The sequence below is a fragment of the Nycticebus coucang genome, chromosome 5 (assembly GCF_027406575.1).
Source record: "Nycticebus coucang isolate mNycCou1 chromosome 5, mNycCou1.pri, whole genome shotgun sequence".
In the NCBI taxonomy this organism is placed as follows: domain Eukaryota; kingdom Metazoa; phylum Chordata; class Mammalia; order Primates; family Lorisidae; genus Nycticebus; species Nycticebus coucang.
The window spans coordinates 128,527,577-128,542,254 of record NC_069784.1 but is presented as its reverse complement, the minus strand read 5'-3'; positions in this window follow the sequence as shown (position 1 = coordinate 128,542,254).

Sequence of the window (14,678 nt, the reverse complement as noted above, 5' to 3'; positions counted from 1 at the left end):
TGACCAGCCTTTCAAACCCCATCTTTTTATAGGGCTTATACTTGGGGCTGAGCAATCACAAAGCTCTAAAAGACGTCACAGGATGAATAGGACTTGAAGTTCTTATTTAATTGCCATTATGTCTTATTTATATAAATTTATAGTGAGTAACTTCCAGATTTAAGATAAGAGGAAATTTACTTTGTTTTAAACAACAAAAGGTACCAAATTTAATGTGAAATGTTTTAATCTTTAATTACTCATAATGAAATAAGAAAATAATTATAGCGTTATAGCTAGGGCTATATTCTTATTTTTTATTATTTTCCTACATAAGAATTCTGATATTCTTTCAGAAAATAAGGACTATATGTGTAGGAACAAATGCTGGAGGCAACAAACACTTCTGTTTATCATTCTTTAAATGCATAATTATCCTTTAATACAAGACATCAATTCTCATAGTGCCATTTCTGTTTTTAATAGTATTTATGTGTAGCCTGATTCAATGTTCCTGAAATCTATTATAATTTTACAAATAATTTTTCACCTCTCTATTATTACACTTCTTTTTTGTAATAAATCCTAGGATAAAAGTTTCAGAAAGTCACTAAGATAATAAAATATGCACACTGTTGTAGAAAGCAAAAAATGTGTGCTATTTTATATTTGTATAAAATATAATATGATAATTCCTAAAGTACTTTTACATACATTGTATTAAATAACCCCGCAAATGGATTATCAGACCGTATACCTCAAGGGTTTTAATTTTTATTCATTTTTAAAGATTATTCTTGTCATTTTAAGAATCTTTCACTATGTCTAATAGAAATACTTTGTTTTCTGTGTGCAACCCCAGCACACACACACATACACCAGTTTTTGAACACTTCTGACTCAGTCCTGCTGACAGGTGGTTTCAAAGAATTAGTTGGGATGCATTTATATAGTAGTTTGTTAGATACGTATATAACTTCTGTTTGTGCATTTTTAACTCAAAGTAGCCTAGCACACATCCAATCAAGTTTTAAAGTAAAAAAATGCAGGCATTTGAATGTTTTATGACAACAAAGTAAAATGCTATTTTTCCTTTTATTTGAAAAATTTCTAATATGTATTTTCTTTTTATAGTTTAGTTTGTAAGTTTCACACAGAAGAATGGCTCTTTCTTTCTTTAAGATTTTTGTATCTATTTGCTTTATTCAAAGTCAGACTGATCCAGTAAAAGAATATCCTGCTATGCTTAATCATACTTTCTAATCCAGTTACAAGAAAAATTAAATGAATTAAATTTCAAAATGTCTGGAAATTTGTTTCCCAGTTGACAGCTCTGACTTAAACCAGAGTTCCTGTGGCTTAATTCCAGGAAATCTTTTTTTACCTGATTATCACAAACTAGAGGTTGAAATGGTTCTCATATGGAATTTTTTTATTCTCAGCTCTTCATCACCTAATTCTAAGTTAAGCAATTTAATTTAAGAATAGCAATAGCAAAGTTAGTTGATTGAAAGTCACAGACTAATCAGCTATGAAGGGGATTTTGACAGAAAATGGTTTTTTAAAAAGACATAAAAGTTGAGTATTATTGGTATACTGGTATAAGCAAGCATTTAACATTCACAAAGAGTAACTGTAGTAGATTTTTTCAATGATAAAGACAATTTCCCCTACTATAACTACTATAATAATTAAGAACAAAGATAAAGGGAAATAATTCAATTTTATTCCTCTGGAGAAAAATAAGCTAAATCAAAGAACTGCATTTTTCTTATGAATTTAAACTAGAAACCAAAAGTTTCCAGATGGAATCACAGCACCATCTGCAGGTTCAAAATCTTAACTCACAGATTTTATGAAAATGTGTTTCTTTTCTTTTTCTTTTTAAAGAAAATGGAGTGTAAAACAGAGGGCTTTTTAACAACACTGAAGGATGCTTCCAGAAAAATAAACGTAAAAAAAACTACTGTGGATAAATTTATCTTAAACATCTTGTTCCTATAAAATTTAGTAAATATAAAAACACAAATGTGAATTTACTGTTTGAATTTGCTTTTATTTGACATATTCTTCCATAATTTGGCCATGATCTTATAGCAAAATTCATTTTCTACCTTAACGCCTGTCAGTAAAGTAATAAAAGGGAAACTATCATCACTCATTTATATGGGTAGAAAAAACCTTCTAGATCCTTCTTTTTCAAATAAGTAAACTGGCATCCAAAAAGGTTAACTAAAGTTTTGCCAGGTCATTTCAGTGTTTTATGATAAATAAGGATATAAAGCCAGGTCTTCTGATGTCCATTCAGCATTCTTTTCAATAAGTGCTGGTAATATTTTGTAATTGTTACTGTCACCATTATTGATGCCAACAGATCAGATAAGGAAATTGAATGATCTTCAAAATATTGACAACTCTGTCCCTTTTCACTAACAGAACCAAAGGCAGGGAAAGAAAATGAACATTTTAAACTAAAACATACTGGGTGTAGCAAGTCAGGTGGAAGGAATTTTCAAGCTCAGCAGATTGGCAGGATTGAGATTTGCCATTTTTGTCCTTAGTGAAAGAGCTTGCTGTTGTGGATGATGTGCCTGGACCCTGTTCTATTCTGCCTTTCCATGTGACAGCTCTGCACACCCATCCTTGAGACCTGTCACTGCTCACCCCCTGGAGAGGTGAGTCTAGATCAGAGCTCTGGAGACTCCTGGCTGTGAGCCAAATAGGCCCAGTCCCTCATTTTTTACATCTCTGGAGGTAAGAATGGTGTCTGTTTTTAAATAGTTTTAAAAATTAAAAGAAGAATGAAACCATATAAAATATAAGTATCAGTGTCTATAAATAAAGTTGTATTGGACCACGGGAAAGCTCCTAATAAATGTATTGTCTAAGGCTGCTTTTGTGTTACAATGGCAACATTGAATAGTTGCAACAAAGACTTACAGATCTCAAAGGCTAAAATATTTACTATTCTTCATAAAAAGAGTTTTCAATCTCTGGTCTAGGATCTCCAGTTTGAAAGATATTGAAGACAACACATTTGGCTTCATATTCTTAAGCCCAATAGCTTCCAATAATTTTATTAGGAAATTTATGTTTGGTGTATATATCTAATGTATAATATATGTATTATACATTGTGTAAAATATGTATATGCATACATAATATACATTATGTCCTTTTACTAAAAGTATATTTTTATGTAAGATGTATATATATTTGTATTATAAAAGTATATGTATTCACATTCAGGCCTTTTGACATAGAAAATTTGAATTTATTTTCAGAATTTTGTATTCTGGTTACTTTGTCCTGTAAAGTTATCAATTAGAATTCATTTTGGAATCTAAAAATATCTCTAACAAATTTTAAGTAACTGGACCCATAATGGTCTAAATGGTATGACTGAAGACAACCTCTCCCTTAGCTCCAAGACATCATTACCCATCTTGTTTACTGGGATTAACAAATGATCTTGAGTTTTGTATGGCTTCTGGTTGGACTTATCCAAAAAGAGGCACTGGTTGAAAATCAAAGGGACAGAACAGGAGAAAAAAGGGATTTACAGTATTCCTTCCAACCCCTGGCATGGTTTGAAAGACGCTACATATCTCCCTCAGGACTGAGCATCTCCCTGGCGGCCCCTCCCCTATATCCCTAGATGTGCCAACAGCTTCCTGCAGAGGCTGGTCCATGGGTTCTTTGCCGTCTCATTACATTTGATACACGTCTGTATTAAACTCTTCTTAATTAACCTTTGGAGGGTGCTATTTGCGTCCTTCCTAGCCACTTTCTGGTGTGCTCTCTCTTCTGCACCCACCTGGTTTCTCCTTAGAAACATCTAGTTTTAGGACTACATGGCTATAGAAGATCTGTACATTTTTAAAGTTTTAATATTTTTGACTTAAGTTGGTAGAATCCTTAAAGTAATCAATGTGTAAGCTTGGAGGAAAGTCACTCTAGCCCTAAGCATGTCTGTCTAATTAATGAGCAATTGTTTCTTGAAGATTGTGGCAGAAACACAACCAAATTAGAAGTGCATTCAAGCCCTTGATCCACTCATCTCCCTCCAGAAAAAGAGGCTGGACCCATTGCTGACCCAAGTCCAGAGGAAAGGTCAAGGTGCTGTCACAGGTCACAAGCCAGACACCAAACCCAGAGGGAGGTCTTAACAGGAGTAGCAAAATAGCTCCGGGGAAGAGACCTGAGGCCAACATGTTCCCTGACTCTCCATGGCTTCTGGTGCTGGGCCCCTCAGGAAAGAAACTCTCATGGTCTGGAAAGTAGAAGCTGTGGGTGGCTATTTGATAATTTTTTTCTTAATTATTCTCATATCCTGTATGTGTAGTCCTTTCACTATACTTCTCAGTCTTGGAGACTGATCTAACTTCTGACTCATAAAACCATAATTTTAAGTTAGGTAGAATTTAAGGAAATTTAGTCCTATCACTTTTTTTTTTTTGAGAAATTAAAATTCCATACCCCAAAGAGGTTCGTGACTTCCAGTGAGTAGCACAACTGAGATTCGTATTTCTCTTTTCTCTAGTCAAGTGGATTGTAAAGCCAGTAAATTTGTAGCCCATAGAATAGAGGACATGTCCTGTCGCCCCAAGTGATAAAGTGGGGAGAGGATGAGTCTGCCTTTCTGCTGTGGTCATCTGGTTTTACTACTGATGCTTGATTAATGTGTACCAATGATGTTAATAGACAGTTGAGTCCAGTGACTTACATTTGTTTGAGAATAGCTCTTATCCTAAGTAATCAGCAAATGAGTTACTGTCTGTGTTGGTGAGGGGCATCAGAACAGAGCAGGACCTAGAAAGGGCTTCCTAGGCCCATGCTAGTCTCTGCATGGCCACGGTGCCTCCCAGTGCCTACAGTTTCACTGCCTCAAAAAAAAGCACCAGGCAGGGAAAAGGGAAGCCTAGTATTTCTATGGAAGTAGTTCTGAGCCTAAGTGTTATACAGGAAAAGCACGTAATACTTCTTTCTTCTCTCCATATACAAGAAGAACTATTTTTGGCACTTTTCTTGGGAAAGGAATGAGAATTAGACATTTTGGAGTTATCCATATTTCTAGGCATAGCCATCAGTGGCCTCTGACAATCATATACATGGGAATTCTTGTCATTTTAGAGAGGGAAATGAAATGTGGCAATCTGAGATTTTTGCATGACCAAACTGAGGAGTCTCCAAAGAAGGCCAGGTCTCCTGTACAAACTGGACACATTCTCCAAGGCTTTTTTCTTCCAAGCTCCTCGCCACAGTGCTGCCAAAGTGATCTTCTCCAAAAGTGTCTCTGATTACAGCCCTCTCTTATGTAAAACCTTCCTCTGATTCCCTGTTTCTCAAAAACTAAAGTCCCAGTGCAGTCCCAGGCTTACAAACTGGGCTCCCACTGCTCCCATTAGTGTATGCAATAAAGAAACCATTGCTAGTATGCAGGTAAAGAGAAAATATAAAGTTGCCAACATAATTGTATTATTCTTTTGGAACTGTCCTTTGTACACAAAACAAAAAGGCTAAAAGCAAGCCCCCAAATTTCAAACAGGAACTATATTTGTGGAGAAAGCCCTTGATAATGTTTTCTCTTTTTTCTCCTTTTCTCTATTTCTTAAGTTTTCATTAAATAAGTTTAAACTGCTTTTAATTGAAATGGTTCTTTTCCTATAATATCAGAAAAAATGAAGTTGTGCCTAATATTTGGAATTCTATGATGTTTTCTTTATTTTCTATCAACACGGGGATAAATCAAAACTAAACATCTTGACATGTTAATTTTATCTTTTCTCTCATAGTTAAAAAGGTAATATCTTACATATTAGTCTTAATTTCTAGAATACTCAATGAATGGTAGCTGAGCTTCCTAACCCTTCTGAGTTTGTTTTCTTTGTTTTAAGCATCTAGAAAACACTGTATTAAGGAAAATTTGCATTGCCTTATTTGATCCTATCAACTGTGAATTAAGCAATATTAGCTCCATTTTCAGCAGAAAAGATATATGATGTGTAGAAGTCAATTAACTGGCACACTGTAACCCAGCTAATAGAGAAGTTAGTACTCTAAAGGTAGAAAGTTCATTAAGGGCTAATGAAATCCTAAAACCCTCTAATATTAAAGACCTATGAATGGAATTTTTAAGTGCCCACTGGAAAGACAAAAATCACAATATTAAGGGAAGAACACTAAAATGTTTATAATTCCAGTATGACTATTTCAATTTTTTCATATTTTCTTTTACGTAGATACATTTTACATTGAAATGTTAATAGATGTTAAATGTATGTCTATAAATTAGAATGTTGCTATCTTTTCTTGATGTTTAGCCAGACATTTTCTATATTTTATATAATTTTTAAAATTATTTAAAATATTTGTGTTTATATACCTGTCTTCATGCCCCCAAATATAAAACCTTTGCTTTTCCCACTAATATTTTCTTATTTTCTATTACAAATAATGATAAACTAGGTATCTTCATGACTACAGCATTTTGTTTTCTCTAAATTATTTGATTGTGATACATTCCTAGAAATGGAATTGCCATGTCCACTGGTGTAAATGCTCTTAAAGCTGGCTGCAAAACTTGAAAGAGAGAAGAAAAATCAAACACTTTAGTAAATTATCTTAATTATGTACAAATGAAACGATATTTCCTACACTTCAACAGTAGCTGGCTAAAAGAAGTCTGTTATATTAGCTTCTCTGGATGCCTCTTCATTGTGAAACATTAAACAAAATATATTTTATACAATGGTTTAGATAGAGTTGGTTGTTCCTAGTAGAAAATAAGATAGATATTCTTTCTTTATTTATTTCAGATAAAAATGATGGTATAAATGATTAGGTTACAATGTTTGCTTGTGTTAGGTGGGGTCCCTGTTATAATTGTGTCCCTCAGATAGGAGATGTGCTACATACCCCTACATTGTGCCCATTAGGTGAGAGCAACCCTTTCTCCCACCCTTCTCTCTTCTCCTTCTTTTTCCTCCTCCTCCCCCCAACTTGAATTAAATTGAATTTTTCTCTTGTGTGGGCCTTTATTAGTTAATCTACTGGCCTCATATTAGTATTGAATACCTTGGATACTTGATTTTCCATTCTTGTGATACTTTACTAAAGAGAATGTTCTTTAACTCTGTCCAGGTTCATACAAAAGATATAACTCCTCTGTCTTTTTATGGCTGACTAGTATTCCATGGTATACGTATACCACAGTTTATTAATCCATTCGTGGGTTGATGGGCACTTAGGTTGATTCCACATCTTGGCAATTGTAAATTGAGCTGCAATAACAATCTAATGTAAATGTCCTTCGGATAAGTAGATACCTACTTATAAATGTCCTTCTTCTCAGTAGATACCTAGTAATGGGCTTGTGGAGGAATCATAGTAACTTGCTATTTAATGATGTATTATCACTTTGAATGGAGGAAGTATACTGTTCTTCCACCAAAAACCTTTTACGGAGAGTAGAAAGTCAACATTTCTTCATAAGCAAATAGTATGACTATATGATTGCACGCAGAACCTAACGCTTACACTCTGTGGCTGCACTGCCTTTGTTTGGATGCCTACTTGACATTTACATACAGAATAAGACCTTAAGCAAGTTATTCAATCTCTCTGGAAGGTTTTTTAGATAGGTATAGATACCTCTAATATCTTTCTCAATATACAAAATGTATGTTAAATCTTAATTTATATATAAACATACATAAGATGCATAATAAACTTATCCTCATGATTTAGCCAAGACCTTAAGAAACTTCTGGCCCAACTCTCTATTGCCAGAAAGAAAATTTTTAATTTATTTATGGCTAACAACCACATTCAAAAAGGTATATCATGCAGTTACAGAAAAGCACATTTTGCAAGCAGTTTATCATAGTATGTTCTTCCAGGAAATTGAATTACTAAAAGCCAGACAGTCTATGGGTGATTTATTCAACTCTTTCTTTTGTAATGTTTAAGATAAGCATTTGGTTATACTTGCTTTAAAAATACTTAAGCTAACTTATTAACACACGACATGGTAAAACTGTTGACGTTTTGTAATGTCATTTGGAACATGCACCACATTGTTTTCTCTAAAGATCTATATCTTTCCTAAGAATATACCTTGTGCTTACTTCCAGGAATATATGAACCAGGTTTCTCTACCAACTAGCCCGGCCTCAACTTTCATAAGGAAACATCAAGCTCTCTTTAGTAGGCTAATTCATCGAGTAGATGTTTTCATTTGTTAAACTGACATATGGATTTTTTTTTTTCATTCTGAGGAGTAGGCAGAGAGCAAAAGCTCAAAGCTAATAATCACACACATTTACGGAAAGTTCATTTATGAAAAAGGTATTGATAATGGATGTGAAGCTCCTTGATTTCTCTCAATCTTCTCTCAGGTAGAGGTCTTTTTAATAAAAATGGCAAACATTGTTTTCAGAAAAATCCATGCCCAGGTACATCCACTAATGTGCAAAATTTACAGGATTCCCAGATCTCTTCTTTGAAATGTATCTACCCTGTTTCCCCGAAAATAAGATAGTGTCTTATATTAAGGTGTGCTCCCAAAGACGCACTAGGTCTTATTTTCAGGGGACGTCTTATCTTTCCTGTGAATAGGTCTTATTTTCGGAGGATGTCTTATTTTCGAGGAAACAGGGTATCATTTCCCTTTGAGTTCTTGAAGCTGGTTAGGCAGGTCTGGCTCCTTTGAAGACCAGTATTGCTTACCTCAGTGGCACTGTGATTGTCTCCACTGGATTATTTTCACTGACATTGTTTTTGTCATGATGACAGCCAACTAAATAAGAACCCTTCCCCCCCACCCCCCCAACTGTAGTTATCCTAAGACTATAACTTAGGACTTTATTCATTACATCACAAAGGATCCTTTTTATGCTAAGCTTCACATGTGATCATCAGGATTTAAAATCAGAACTTACTGTGTTTCTCTTGAATTAATACTTTATCTTATGAGTGCTAGGAAAGATGTATATGCTCCTATTCCTTTCGGTAAATGCACAGCAGGAGAGCTAAGAGTTACACCTGTGTCTATTTGCTGCTACATAGGATATCAGAATCTTGTTTATGAACATAAACCTTATTACTGGGTCCACTTTCTTTCCTCTTGGCCCTAACATTATCATCTACTTTTTACTTGTGTTATCTTATTTGGAAACCATTTTATAAGTATTGTATGGCAATGCAAATGGGGAAGAAATAAAAGAAGTTAAAAAATAAAAGGAAGGAAAAAAAAGGTTGTTAAAACTGTTACATTCCCTTACATTCGATTTCTTTTAAAGTAAGCACTTAAATACTTAATTCTGAAACTAAATAAAAAATTAATTAAATATTAAAAACTTTATATTTTAAAGTTTTAAAAGACATTTAAAATTTTCACGTAAAACAGAAAAAAGTAATAACAATTATTTTGTCAATGCCTGTGATCCCTTTGTGATTACAGAATCTCAACTGACAAAACTTCTTAACCTTAGTATGTTTGAGGTAAGAATACTTGGAGTTCCTCTTCACGATTTTAGCCATTCTATTTACCTCTAAATATCAACATTCATGGGTATGGCTAAATGATTATTATAAATGAAGTGATGAAATTGATCAGGTGGTGATCCCATTCAGTAGCAAGAGTTGAATCTATACTGTTTAAGTCATTAATAAAAAGGAGCTGCTAAGAAAATTTCAACCTTAAATACTACCACAAAGGATAAGATATTTATTATGAAGTATCCAAAGGTTATATTAATTCAAGGCAATATATATTGATTCTTGAATACAGGCTCACTACCAAAAAGGTTATCTATTTACAACTTTATTTTTAAAATAAAGAGAAGCTTCTCTTCCAGTACTTTAGATAATGCTAAACATTTTCACCCTTGATTCTTGATTCTATTCTACATCTGCTTTAAAAACAACAACAACAACAGCAAACAACTAGATTGTTTCCTCAGATTTTACACCCTTCCTTTTATGTTTTCTCCTCCTATTATAGACAGGCTTGTTGGGAGGCACCTATGGCTCAGTGAGTAGAGCACCAGCCCCGTATACCAAGGGTGGTGGGTTTGAACCTGGCCCCAGCCAAACTGCCAGGTGTTGTGGTGGGCACCTGTAGTCCCAGCTACTTGAGAGGCTGAGGCAAGAGAATAGCCTAAGCCCAACAGCTAGAGGTTGCTGTGAGCTGTGATGCCACAGTACTCTACTGAGGGTGGCAAAATGAGACACTGTCTCTACAAAATAAATAAATAAATAATAAGGCAGGCTTGTTCTTTTAAGTTCTTTAGAAGTATTAGAGATAAATTACCTTTTAAAATTTTTCTCAGAGCAGCATTACCTCATAAGCATTGCTTAATTTTAAAAATCATCTGTAGATTAGGGATCTGGTATATGTTGTTTTATTTTTAAAAATAAATTTCCAGTAAATGCAGTTTTCAGTTTACACTTACACAGTCAAAATGCCAGGATGACTCAAAAACAATACATTAAATTGCAAGTGAACTTTACAGATTTGATTTGGGAAAGATAGCACAGGATTCAGTGAGACCATGTGTCCACAGTATGCCTGAGTAAGCAATCAGAGATCATTCAGGAAGAGACGTCAAAGGCCAGACCCACACCACTTATGCAAATACCTTGGGGGGAAGTTAACTTAATAGAATGAAACATTTTCCTCAAAAAAAAAAAAATGTCAAAGCATGTGGGAAATGTTACTGAGGTGTCTTTTCTAATGAGAGTTTCTGTGGGGAATAATCTGTGGAAAACCATGCACACCAGGGAAATGCAAAGGACAAATGAGTCACTGCACACAGGTCCCATCTCCTCTTTCTACCCAGAAAGACACTGCTGATGACTGTGTGCCCCGCAGCCAGGTGGATGGAAATGCCTAAATACCAATATGGGAGTTTCATCCTACCCTAAATGTCTATCACACACAATCATCTCCTCACTCCAGGATCTTTTTGGAGGGATTCGAACCATAAATTCTACACTTATCCAGAAGAAATAGCTTTCATTAAGTTGGATATGTATTCTGAGGAGTTGTAGGACTGAAGTTCTTAGAATAATGTGTTCCAGATTCCAGACTTGAGATTTGATGTGACAGACTTTTAACTACTAGTAGGAATTCCACAATCTGCTCTCACATACGAGAGATTCATGGTTGAGAAGGTGTATGCTCTTAACATCAGTCATCTCCCCTTAAAGAATGGTCTTGAATCTTACATGCCATTTCATATCAAAAGGAAAACAGTGGCAGGACAACTCACAAGAGTATTCTAATGAAGATCTAATGGACAGTTCTGGTTTGGGGGACTTAACTCTTTCTGCTAGTAGGTTTTAAGAGCAAGACTGTCTAAATACCAAAATGTCAATAAGCAGAAGCACTGCTGGAGAGATGGGATAAGGAACTCTGATCATTTTGTTCTCTGTAAAAACAGTAAAAACATCGGCCAAAAAAATCAACTTTTTCAATACTTCAGAAATTAATCAAGACGTATAACAACTGAGGGAGACTTGTTCAAAAAAAACAACTGAGTCTTCGTGAGGGCAGTGAACTTTGTGACATTTCAACTTGCCTATTCCCAGCTCCTTTTGCAAGCTCTGAGGTAGCTTTGAAATTCATCAGACTTGCCACTATTGCATCTGTGAAAACCACACCCTAACAGACACCAGAGAAGTCTAGATGAGTCAGAACTTCTCAGAAAGACCCAGGCCCCAGCATTAGTCATTATTTGGCTAGACTGGCAGCTCCTTGAAGACCCCGGACACAGATTTTGTTTTTATATAACCTCATTCAGGGCTCAGTAAGCAGGAAATGCTCTTTCCCTGAAGTATTAATTAATGAATCAACAGCAATTGTTTGATTTTGCAGCTGCCTGATACAGAGACACCAGTCAGAGTAAAAAGAAACTGAACAAAAAAATCGTAAGGAAAATATGGGGAATGAAGTGTCTGTTGAGTGTCTGAAAAGCTCACACATATTTCTGAGGATCTAAAAATTCATGCACACACATGAAGGGCTGTATGCATGCCCAGGAAAGATCTCACCTCTATCTACCTGGAGGTTCTGCCCAAGAGCATTTATTGTCTTTTTTAGGTTCTGATGGCTTCTCGGATTCCGTGGCTGTATCAATCCAATATTCAAGACTAACATTTTTTTCTTTCTAAATATTAAGGGGGTACATATGTTTTGTTACATGGAAACCTAATAGAACGCTAAGTCAGGGCTTTTGGTGTGCCTGTCACTAGAATAGTGTTCATCGTACCCAATAGGTAAGTTTATCCCACACTTCCCCTCTCACCATACCTCCTCATTTTCCAATGACTTTTACATCTTTTTGTGCCTGTGTGTACACAGCATTTCGTTCCCACTTATTAGTGAGAACATACGATGTTTGGTTTTCCATTTCTGAGATATTTCACTCAGGATAATGGTCTCCTATTTTATCCAAGTTGCTACAAATGACACTATCTCATTCTCTTTTATGGCTGAGGAGTACTCTATGGTATAAATGGAACACATTTTCTTACTCCATTCGTGAATTGATGGGCACTTCGGTTGGTTCCACATCTTTGCAGTTGTGAATTGTGCTGCAATAAACATTCAGGCACAGGTGTCTTTTAAATAAAATGATTTATTTTCCTTTGGGGAGATACCCAGAAGTGGGATTACTGGATTCAATGGTAGGTTTACATTTACTTCTTTGAGGAATCTCCATACTGTTTTCCATAAATGTGGTTGATTGTAAACTTTATTTTTTTAAAACTTTATTCAAATGAATATGCAGATACAATATTTAGGTTACATTGTTCTCACTTCCAGGGTAAAGTTCCATTTGCAGAAGAGCCTCTAACCCATGGGGCATATTATACACCTTCACAGTATACAATGTGCACATTAGGTGAGATCCCACCTCATGTCCTACCTTCTCTGCCATACATCCTCCCCCGACCCCTCCGGCTTCCCTCTACCCCTGAACTGGAATATAATGTTTTATTGCTCTTATGAATATGTAATTATTTATATATTAATTTCATATTAGTATGGAGTACATTGGATATTTATTCTTTCATTCTTGTGATACTTTACTAAGAAGAATGTATTTTGACTCCATCCAGGTAAATGTAAAAGATGTAAAGTCTCTATCTTTTAATGGCTGAAATATTCCATGGTATACATATACCACAGTTTGTTGATCCATTCATGGGTTGGTTGACACTTAGGTTGCTTCCACATCTTGGCAATTATGAATTGACCTGCAGTAAACATTCTAGTGCAATTGTCTTTGTGGTAGATTCTAGTTATAACGCCTTTGTCAGATTCATAATATGCGAAAATCTTCTCCCATTCTGAGGGCTATTTGCTCTGTTTCTGGCAGCCCTAGCTGTGCAAAAGGTTTTTAACTTGATCGAGTACCAGTTATTTATTTTTGGTTTGCTGCACTTGCTGGGGGGCGGGAGGGGGGGGCTCGTCCTCATAAAGTTTTCTCCCAAGCCAGTATCTTCAAGTGTTTTCCCTACACTCTCTTCTAGAATTTTTATTGTTCTGGGTCTTAAATTTAAATCTTTTATTTAACCAGAATGAATTTTTGTTAATAGTGAGAGGTGTGGGTCCAGTTTCAGTCTTCTGCATGTAGATAACCAGTTCTCCCAGCACCATTTGTTAAATAAAGATTTTTTTCTCCCATTGCATGTTTTTGTTGGGCTTATCAAAGATTAACTGATGAATGTGGTTTGGTTTATCTCTAGATTCTCTATTCTATTCCATAGATCTATGTCTCTATTTTTGTGCCGGTACCATGCTATTTTGATCACTATAGCCTTGTAAATAGTACCTGAAGTCTGGTAAAGTGATGCCTCCAGAATTGTTTTTATTTCTAAGAACTGTATTTGTTATTCAGGGGTTTTTTCTGGTTCCATATGAATCAAAGTACTATTTTTTCAAGATCTTTAAAGTATTACATTTGTTCTTTTATAGGAATTTCATTAAATCTATAAATTTCTTTGGGTAGTATGAACATTTTAACAATGTTGATTCTTCCCAGCCATGGGCATGGTATGCTCTTCCATTCGCAATACTTGGGAAGTTCTCCACCATAATGTCTTGGAGCAGAGAATTTGTGCCTTTGGGACTATCCTCTTCTCCTTCAGGCATCCCTATAATTTGGATGTTTGATTTCTTGGAATGATGCCATAACTCTCTCAGGGAATATTCTGTAGTTTTTCTCCATTTTTGTACCTCTTTGAGTACTTGGGATAATTCAAAAGTCTTTTCTTTTTTATCTGAGATTCATTCTTTGCAGTGTTCAACTCTATTTCTGAGGGATACTACTGTATTTTGAAGCTCGTTAAATACCTTTTTCAATTAGTTAAGTTCTGCTATATTTCCTCATTATATCCACATCCTTGGTGACTTTGTCTTTGAATTCATTAATTTCTTGAGAAAATTTCTGAACTGTTTTTTGGTTCTCTGTTTCCATCTTTTCCTCCATTCCAATTATCTTATTTGCCATCCATATTCTAAATTCTAGCTCTGACATTTCAGTAATTTCTCTGAATGGAATTCTCTGTTGTATTTTCTTTGATGACCCCAGGAGGCATTGATCTGCTCTGATTTTTCATGTTACTGGAGTTCTTTAGCTGATTCCTCCTCATGAGTATTTTTAGCTTCTTCCTCTTTTTCTCTTTTT